Source organism: Anopheles bellator, chromosome 1 (assembly GCF_943735745.2).
Source record: "Anopheles bellator chromosome 1, idAnoBellAS_SP24_06.2, whole genome shotgun sequence".
Classification (NCBI taxonomy): domain Eukaryota; kingdom Metazoa; phylum Arthropoda; class Insecta; order Diptera; family Culicidae; genus Anopheles; species Anopheles bellator.
The window spans coordinates 51,206,700-51,216,688 of record NC_071285.1 but is presented as its reverse complement, the minus strand read 5'-3'; positions in this window follow the sequence as shown (position 1 = coordinate 51,216,688).

Genomic DNA, 9,989 nt, shown 5'->3' with positions numbered 1-9,989 from the left:
AGATGTCATCCGTGCGTGCGTGCCCGTGTGGGCGGAAAAGCGGTTGGAAAAGTAAAAAAAAAAACGAACGGAAAATTACGAAAAACCAAATTAACGTTTTCCCGGGGCGGGAGCGTCGGGAGGCCATTAACTGAATGAGCTTTCGAAGCGCACGGGCCGCAGTATCAACGCGGACACGAAAATTGACAAACAACAACGGCAGCCCGGCCACCGGACGTCTCTATCAATTCAACCCGCCGCTGCCGCCGCCATTTTTAATTGCGCTGGTAAATTTTTGATCATCCTCGGCTCGAGTATGGCACAGCTCATTATCCCGTTTGCGGTTCGCGTCGCGTTGGGCTTTGGGGATCCGGGGGCCGGGCCACGTGACACGGCAGGGTTTACCGCGCAACCGACGGCCGGCAGCCGGGCTCGGGATGGCTAGGGAATAGAGAGATATGAGAGGATTTGGCACAAATTTTCCATCCCATGGGAAGCCATCGTTCTCTCGGAAAATACTGATAAGCAGTAATGAGCTTCTAAGTCGTGATCCATCCCTTTCCGGGAGTATCCGTTCGAGGCACGGACGGGTAGCCGCTCGGTATGTTGTTGTAGGATAATCGGGATAATAGATATTATTATAAGTAAAGATGTGCCACTTTCGCATCCTCACTCATCTCGCTCGGCGGAGCGTAAGCTTTCTGCTCGACTGACCCGCCCACCCAATGGTCGCAAAAACTGCGAAACACACTCACGCGCAAGGATTCCAAGACGGACGAGCCGGACCCGGAGAGCGAGAGATAGTTTCACGTCGATCACCGTGCCGTATTTACCTTAGCCCTTGCCAGCCAGCCAGCCCGCCCGGGGGATGAGTTGCCGTCGAGTCGCAGGACGAAGGACAAAAGTAATCACTATCCTTTTATCAGCATCTTATTTCCTCTCGGTCAGGCAGGCTGGCCATGCCATGGCCATATTGTTCCGATCCGGCTGACCACCAGTCCCGGGGTCGGGCCGAGCCGGGCCGGGCCGAAAACGAGCCAGGAATGTATTCCATTTCTCGATAATGGGAAGATTTATCGGACGAGAAATCGAAAATGGCCCCTGTCGGTCGGTCCGGAGTGTTTGGGCCCGCTCGGGCCCGGTCTCCTTCAACCGGGGAGGGGGCCAGTTGGGCTGTGCTGGGAATACGACCACAGGGTTTTGCGGGTGATATAATATTAATACAAATATCTTTCGATTTAGTGATTAAACGGCAGATAGGTAATTGAATTTTCTTTTCTACCGAAATCACCATCAGCGGCTGGTGTCGGGTGCCGGATCGCCAGCGACGATTGATTGTTATTGCGAAAAATTGAAATCCCTATTGATATGTTACTGTTATTGAATACATTCAAATCAGCCACAGGGCCAAACTATAAAGCTTCTCAAACTATGGCCCTATGGGGAACTGTGTTGTGCCAAGGCACAATCGCACAATAAGTAAGGACACAAAACATTGGCACGTTTTCCGCCGGTTTACTAAACTCAAACAACGGGTTCGCCTGGCTTATTGCTTCCGGTAGGAAGCATCAGCTTCACCAGATATCGAAAGGTTTCTCCGTTGTGCCGATTGTTTTAGTGTTGATGTTTGAGCCACTCGTTCACGGCCGCGGCAGATTGAAATGCGAACCTCGCAGCAGCGCGGCATCAAGAAAGCCTGGGCCGGAACCGAGGCGATGCAAACTTATCAAATCAGAAGTAGTAGTTGCGGTGTGCCGCGCCGGTCCGCGAGAACTTGCGCCATTCGCTGTGGCGTTGCCGGTGTGGTGCATAATTACATGTTTATGAGTTTCGTCTTCGGGCCCCGGGTCCTGGGCCACTGCTTGCCGATGAGGATTCGTGCACCACCCCGAACCCGCCACCCGTCACACACCATCGGTCCGGTACACACGGCAAAGTTGTAATGAAGTTAATTAGTGAAACTTTTCCTTCCTTCTTTCCCGAGGGCCAGGTGCGAACCGAACGGAACCGAAGCGGAAGCGGATGCTGGGGGCCACCAACTAATACGATCGGAAAATCGAGAAACCCGACCGAGACTGGGCCGGGGAGTTTGGGACGTTGCAACCGTGGCAACAAGGAAGCGTCGCTCGCTGGATGGGAAAAGAAATTTGATACACTCCTCCCGTTCGCAGGCATCAAACGATCGATTTCGTTTCCTGATTGATTGCTGAAGTTTGTGCGCGGCCCCGTTGAAGGCGGCCCCGGCTACGGGGTTCGGTGTCTTTGCGATGCACGTTCGGTTCCGTGGCACGGAACAGGGGTTTGTGCCTCGAGGATGCCGTGGCCACGAAACCAGCATTAATTGCGGGGTTGCATGTGAGCATGCGAGCAACGGTCCCGGGGCCGCTTGGAAGATGAGCTGTGGGCTCGATTTTTCCCACCGCAAGTGGAGTGGCGAGTGGTTGGCGCGAAAGTAGCGCGATTATTGAAGTTATTAAAAGTTCGTTAAAGTAAAACTAAATGCGCACGAACGCTTATTCGTTTCTATTTGAATACTTATGTATACGATATTTGCGCTGCACTAAGTCTAGTCCTGTTTGATGAATAGGACACGGATCAGTTCATCAGAATCTTGGGCTGATTGGGTGTGGCGGATCAAACAATAGATCATTATTTCGTATACCTTTACTATCGATTATGCTGTTCAGACGTACAGATAGAAGTATTGATCTTCGAATGACAGGATGAGCGCTGTCTTCTTGGAATCATTATCTTGATGAAAATTCCATCTTACGAGCGTATCTTACGAGCGGGACCAGAATCTGCAACTAAATCGAAACTGTCGTCAGCGGTCGTCACCGGAACTGGGGCAGTTTGAAATGTATTATGTGTGCTCCTGGCAGGATCGTAACGCCGTCAGTCCTTTTTTCCTTATTTTCACAGGTTGTGACATGATAATAGATTGCTCTTTTGCGTGTCACAATGCTCGTTAATGCTGTGCCCAGTGTTTACACCAGCGCTCTACTGTGCGCACTTCGAAGGGTCATCGTCGGAACTTCGGAACTTTGAACCTTTCGGAACAAATATAACGGAGAATCGAGGTGCACTGTTTGATCGATAGGTCCTTCTCGAGGGAAGTTCCAGTCAGTTCCATATTTTTGTGTCACCGTACTTTGAGTGCAGCCTGCCCTTCAGAAATTCAAAAAGTTTATGCAAAAATTCATAGCTCCGACATATTGTCGGTCGGATCGGGCTTAAGCCATTATTAACAATCCATTTTGTACGTCACAAAATACTGCAGCTGGGCCCGGATAGGGACATAAAGTTGACATGACACCTGCGCCAGATAACGCTCAGATACTTCCATGGACATACAGTCATTAATTTTGTTAATGGTTAAGAAATAACTTAAACCCCTGGGTGAGTAGCAGATGGTATTCGTCATAAGTCAGTGCGAAATAAAATCACTCGATCATTCAGTTCAAAAACTACTTACCAAAAAAAAAACACGAGCACTCCGCCTACGGTTGATTCCCTCTGAACGGAACAAAGGGACCTCCAGCTTGCCGGCTGGTGCCGAGACTTGTGTCGAGCAGCACCGCGGAGCGTGTTTAATGCAGTGTCCTCTGCAGTTCATTGAAGTTGCTGCAGAACTTCGCGAAACCACCCACCGCCCGACCGCCCGACCGGACCAGAAACCCAAAGTCTTGTGCAAAGTCTCATTACCAGCGTCAGCATTCACTTTGAAGTGCGGACGAAAAAAGCAATCCGACAGTGCCCGGAACCGGGCGGAGAAGGCGAACCGAGGGGCGAAGGACATCAAATGCCAAATCTTGTCCCTCCATTCCGCCGGCCCATAGGTGGGAGAAGAGAGAAAGGAAAATGCCACCCCGCGCGCCCGCCAAAAGAATGGTCAGGATAAAAATCTTGATCTTAACAAATAGACACTATTTATCATTCCGAAGGCGAAGTTTGCTCGAGGTGACATTTTTCAGCGTGCGCACACCCCCCCCATACTGGTGGCCGATTTTATTCTTCACTTTGCCCGGTCCGTTTCGGCCAAAATTTCCCCCCCTTTGACCCGGCCACGGGCCGCGGTGCACGGTGGCCTTTTTTTTAACTGCTTTCATTTTTCAGGATTCGCCAGAGCTCCTTCGCTCCCCGTTTTTGTGGTTGGCCCCGTCCGCTGTCCACCGCCCGGTGGCAGTGGTCAAACAAAGCCCCGGACCCCAGCCCCGCGGATTGACAAAACCGTCGAGTCGTCGTCGAATTTTCCGCCACCGAGGAAACCCTCACAGCTCTGGCTCTGGGACCGAAAAAAAAGAAACAGTTTGCGGGTTTCCTACATTTTTCACGGCACTGCTCTTGAAGTGTGTGCATGCGTGTGGGTGTGTGCGGGTGGGTGCACTTTTCCGGACAGTTGCTTTGTTCTTCGCTGAGGTTTCCCTCGCCCGGTCCCTTGCCGCCCGCTCGCTATGCCCGGTCGGTGCTTCTTGTCAATTATTATGCCTTAAGCTGAAAAATGGCTCCACCGTCAGGGCGCGGTCGGTTGCTTTCGGTTGGGTCACATCGACTTGGGCGCTGCGAAATGAGTGCACTTTGGAACTTTTTCCTCACCACGTTCCAGGTGAACCACCCGGGCCCCAGGGGTGGTGATCGCGGTGAGCTCACGCGGAGAGCGCTATTAAAGCGACGGGAAAAAATATGTCCCTTTTTGGGACATGTGACAGGAAGGCCCCGGAAGTGTCCCTTCGCCTGGTTGGCTGTTGCTTTTTGTCGTTACATTTTCATCAACCTCCAGTGGCCGCCACTACCACCATTCGCAGCTCTTAAAAGTATGGAACCATTGGCTGGCCACGTTTTTATTGTTTCGTCTTAAACAGGCGGCATCTTTCGTTGATGGTTTAGTCTCATTCCCACTATGGGAAAAGCGAACAGGTATCAAATAGAAATGAAAATGAAGGTGAAAACTTGAACGACATTTGATTCTAACAGGACGGCACTACGCGCCATACAGCCACAATCGATATTTTGGGTTCCATCTTCGTAATGCAAACACTAGATGTTAATAAGTTAATTGCAAGCAGCAATCAATTAGATTAATTATAGGAAATAAAACGATGGCTAGCCATAAGATTAATTACAACGCTAGCTTAAAGCCTATATGAAGAGAAGAAGGACGTAAGGACCTGACAACGATTCAGAATTTTTGGTACAAACCACCGTCTCACTGTGCCGCGCAGACCTTGGCACTGACCGTGGCAACAAAATGCTGGCAAACTGTGGAACCTCGTTTTGTTTGGTGGACATCAACTCCCGACCGACCGACTGCTGGGTGCCTTCTGGCCGAAGCTTCGTCTGCTTGGTCGTCCGAAAAAAATGGGAGCCCACCCAGCCCGCCGAATGGGGTTCGCTATTCGTATGGAAATATGTTTTTAATTAAAACTTTTGATGATAGTTTTGTTCCACGGCCTGGCCCGTTGCAGCGGGCGCGACCAGTGATGATATGGCTTTCTGAGGTTTGCTGTTTCGACGGACTGCCATTCCGCCCGAGCCATTTCGGGTGCTGCTGGTCTGGCTGGCGGTTATTGAGGAGCATTTGATTCGCGCCGCTAAACGTCAAAGGCCTGACTGATGAAGATACGTTTCGTGCCTTCTTCTGGATGACTTGCTTCGGATTGGTTGGGTTGTTTTTTTTTGTTTTCGGCGAAACCATTTACCAGTAGCACGCCGCACGTGTTATTGGCCCTTGAACAGCTCTGACGCTGGTCTGACTTCTGAAGGAGCATCCTTTTGGGCGGCGATGAGTTGGAGCGTGTGTTGGAGAACAATTTGTGTTTTATTGCAGTTAGTTGAAGCTAATCATTTCGGAGGAGCCTTTTTCTATTGCTTCAGCGGAGGAGAGATGGAGAGAAATGCCAATTTTCTAAGACATGCGCTACTTCTAGCCGCCCGAACAAAGGCCATTTTGTTGCCCTTATCAGACAACTTCTTGACAGTTTCGGTGTGCGCAAACTACCCCGGGATTGTTATTTGGCCAGCAGGAGAAAGACAACCCTTTGATATTAGTTTCCAAACCATACCTGAACCTTCTTTTAATTTCCCCCCACAAGCAAGGCCCTCAACGACCGACCGACCGACCAGCTGGGCCGAATGCAAACGAATAAAACTTTTCCCATTTTCCACCCCGGGATTGGCTGCAGGTGCACCCAGCCGCAGCTTTCCAACCCAAACATGGCCACTCAAACAGTGCCGGTCATTTCTGCTTCAATTGCCACTGGCTTCGGAAGCTCGATCGTTTTCTGGACGAATTCTTGCCTTCCATTGTTTACGGTATCCCGTCCCGATTGTTTGCTCGAACCGTTTGCCCAGCTCGAAGTGTGTGCCGTTTCTGTGCCCAAAAAATTAGCCCAAGAAAGCCGAGAGACTCTTCAGCCCCGACCGGTGGGCGCTTCATTGACTTTCGCCTAGCTGCACCTGCATTCGATGTTCCGACGGTTGGACGCCATTGGACGGATGCCATTCGATCCTGGCATCCATTTTGTGGGCAAGTTTCTTCACAATTTACATTACGTTCGGCTGGGTTTTTTTGTGAGCCATTGTGTCCCACTTTCCACTTTCGGGGAGAGAACCGACCATGCCGTGTCTAGTGGCTCACTGTGTCGCATTTGTCGCACAGTTATTGAAACGGTTTAATCGGGCAGAAGTTGCTGATTACATTGTTGCTGGCACCGGCAGCGACCGGCAGAGTGTAATTCCGTTTTACCCGCCTTTGTGCCGGTGACTCTGCGGTCACCATGTAGTGAAGGTCGGCCGAGCCCTCGGTGGCGACCGTATGCTGGATGCCTTTCGTCATTCAATCTCTCGCAGAACATGCACGAGAGTTTTGAATGCGCCGTCACAGTCACATATGGGTTCGGAAAATAACTTTATTGTGAGAAACTCAATTCATTGCGCACTGCGGAAAGGACACCCTGTTTGGGCCAGGTTTTGCTCGCCGTTATTTTTAGGGCACCCAGCGGAAGCGTGATAACAATGGTGGTGGTTTGGTAACATTAGCTTTCGTGGCTTGATTTTTTATGGCCAAACTTTGTGGCCGAAGTGCCTAAGGAACGGTTAAAAAGTAACAGGGACATACATCCCGGTGTCTGCCACAAGGCAGAGTTTTTGAGGATATCAGCTTTAGGTTAAAAATTAAAGATCTTCCCACCGGGCTGCTCATTAGACAGTCAAGTCATTTACTTTTAGTGAGATTTCGTGCCAGTTTCGAACACATTTATAGAAGACATCAACGTTACATAAGTCAATGAACCTATTTTTGGAAGCAGATTATCTATGAGTCTATCTTTTAGACATTAGAATATAGGCAAACAGCAAAGCGCAATACTTTAGTTCTGATTTTACGAAGCGCAATACTCTACGAGATTATCCTTTGGAGGTGTCCTGTGTCCTGTTTACGTGATCTATGGTCTATTTATACAATCGTGGCTGTCCGCTGCTTGATATTACATGCTTCTAGTTCCTACGGTTACTACTAATTAATCGATTAATCGGGGCCGTGTTTTTGTTTTGGACACACTCCTTGCTCTGTGCTTTCCAAATTACCAGACACATTTTAGACACTCCGAACGCAAATTAAAGCTTTTCCTAATCTATTAAATGCAAGTTGTCTGTTAAATTAGTGCACAACGCGTCCGGATTGTGCTCATAAGGGTTCTAGGGGAATTTTTCTTCTTTACTGCACTCCATTGGCATTGATTTAGTGTCTTTTCGTCACTTTCCTTCTACTTCTACCCCGAGAACCGTCACCCATTCTGAGCTGATTTCAAGGCAGAGGCATGATCGAGTCACGTTTTCCAACCGAAACGCGTTGCCATTTGATTGATTCGGGCGTCGTCGGGCGTTTTTTCACGTCCCGCTTTTCCGGCTCCGGTTTTTACGCAATTTCTGCGACGAATTTTCGGCAGCCGTGGACCTTCGGCAGCAACAGCAACACGCTCGCAGGAAATGGGTGGAAAAACGCATGCGTGCACGTTCCGCCGGCAGTCTAATATGGGCTTTACGTTTCACGCAAACGGTCCTGGGCGGCCCTGCGTAAAGCTAGCTCGTGGCAGCGTAATGGCCACCATTTGTCGCGATCGCTTATGTCGCCACCGGTCGGAGCCCATTTTTCGCCGTCTTATCCGCAGAAGGCGAGATTCGAACTCGAACGGCAGCAATTAGTTCATCGACGCGGCCAAATTCATTCCCATTATGATTTCAATTTCCATCCGTAGGCTCCTGGCAGGTTCGTGTAATGGAATGTGGGTCCTAAAACGGCTCGAGAGGCTGAGGCCACAAAAACTCGCTTGTTTGTGTTTTTTTTCCCCGAAAGCCTCTTCCAACGGATGGGCCACGAACCAAAGTTTGGCGTGCCAAAAAAAGCTTCCTACAGCCGAACGAAGCCGCTGTTTCAGTATTCCACAGCCAGGGCCCAGTGCCGTTTTGGGTTTACACTTAGAACCTGGCCCAGTGAGCCGTAAAAGCCGATCGAAAGCGCAACCGGCCACACACATGCATGAGGCTCGAAAGCGCGGCCGGGCGAAAGCTTTTGAAATGAGCCGCGAGCCAGAGCACCAAAGCCCCTGATGATGGATTCATTTTCATTTCCTACAAATCTAGCGAATGGGCTGGCCCGGGATTCTGTGGGTGCGGTAGGCACAACGGGGGCCCATTTTATGCTTTGTTCTCACCCAGGCGGCTGGTAAGGCTGGGGAAAAAAGTGGGAAATGTGCGCACGCTTTTTCACGCTCAATGTCACGCGCTTTACGCGAACGAAATGGGCCATTTTATGCAAATCCTTCCGGCGCAGAGTTTTGTTTGGTCGTTCCCGGTTTGTGGGCTGAAATTAAATCGAAGGCTGGAAGGCGCTCTACATATTTTACAACCATCATCAGGCACTTCGGTGGCCCTCTAACCAGTTGAAAGCGAGAGCGAGAGAGTGTTAAACGTTTGGAGAAATTATTCGGAAAAGACCCATAGAAAAATAGAACAAACAGAGAGAGGAACCTAGGAACACGTGGCGGTTCCATCCGCGGCCTAATGGAATCAATTTCCGGGAACCTGGGAACGTATTTAAGTAATTTTGTACCGTTTACGGGGCAATTCTCTCAGGGGCACTTAAAGTGAAAAAAGTGCGACCCTAGCCCACATTTAATAGAACATTTGAGACAGCCCGCAGACCGGAAAAGGGTTTCTCGCAAAGAACAAAACAAAAACGGGAAAACTAGCCAGCCGCGCTAGGAAAATGGTAACATGATGGTCGCCGGTGGCCGGTGGGAACATGGAACTGATAAAAAAAAACCGAACTAGTGGCAGCAATTGTGATAGAGTTTTCCATTTGCGCTCTCCGTGCGGCCACCACCGCCACGGGTTGGGCCGTCTGCGATTAATTGAAGTTATGTAGCGTCAAAGGGAATTAATTACGGCGTCACTTTCGGAACTGCATTCGATGTGTGGCCCGGCGTGGCCCCACGATGGCCCCACATGATGTGTTGTGTTTGTGAAAATTACCATTTTTTGCCCGAATCTCGCCCGGCTCGGCCGCTGGCTTGCTGGCTTGCGGTGATACGCGCGAGGCTTCGGGCGGGCGAGCGGAAAATGAAGCGTACTGGCGATTGATAATGGGCCGAGCCGAAGGGAACAGCGGGTCCGCGGCTCCCGTGCCCGTATTCGTTCGCAGAATATTTTGTGCGGCCAGTTTCCATTCGGTTTCCCGGTTTGCTTGTGTAATGTTTCGGGCGGGTGCTTTCGGGGTGCTTCCCTCTGTTGCCAATGTTCGTTTGGTTTTCATTTTAATTTCCTGGTGCTTCGAGCTTCTTTTTTTGTCCACCACGCCCTGGTACTGGGGCGCCCACGAAGCGTTTGGCGGGGGCCATGATGTCACCATTCAATTTGACATGATCCGGGACGAAAACAGGGCCAGGTCCCGGTGTTTCGCGTTTAGCATATTGCATAAGGATGTGGGCTTATTGGTCGACTGGTCGGTGACC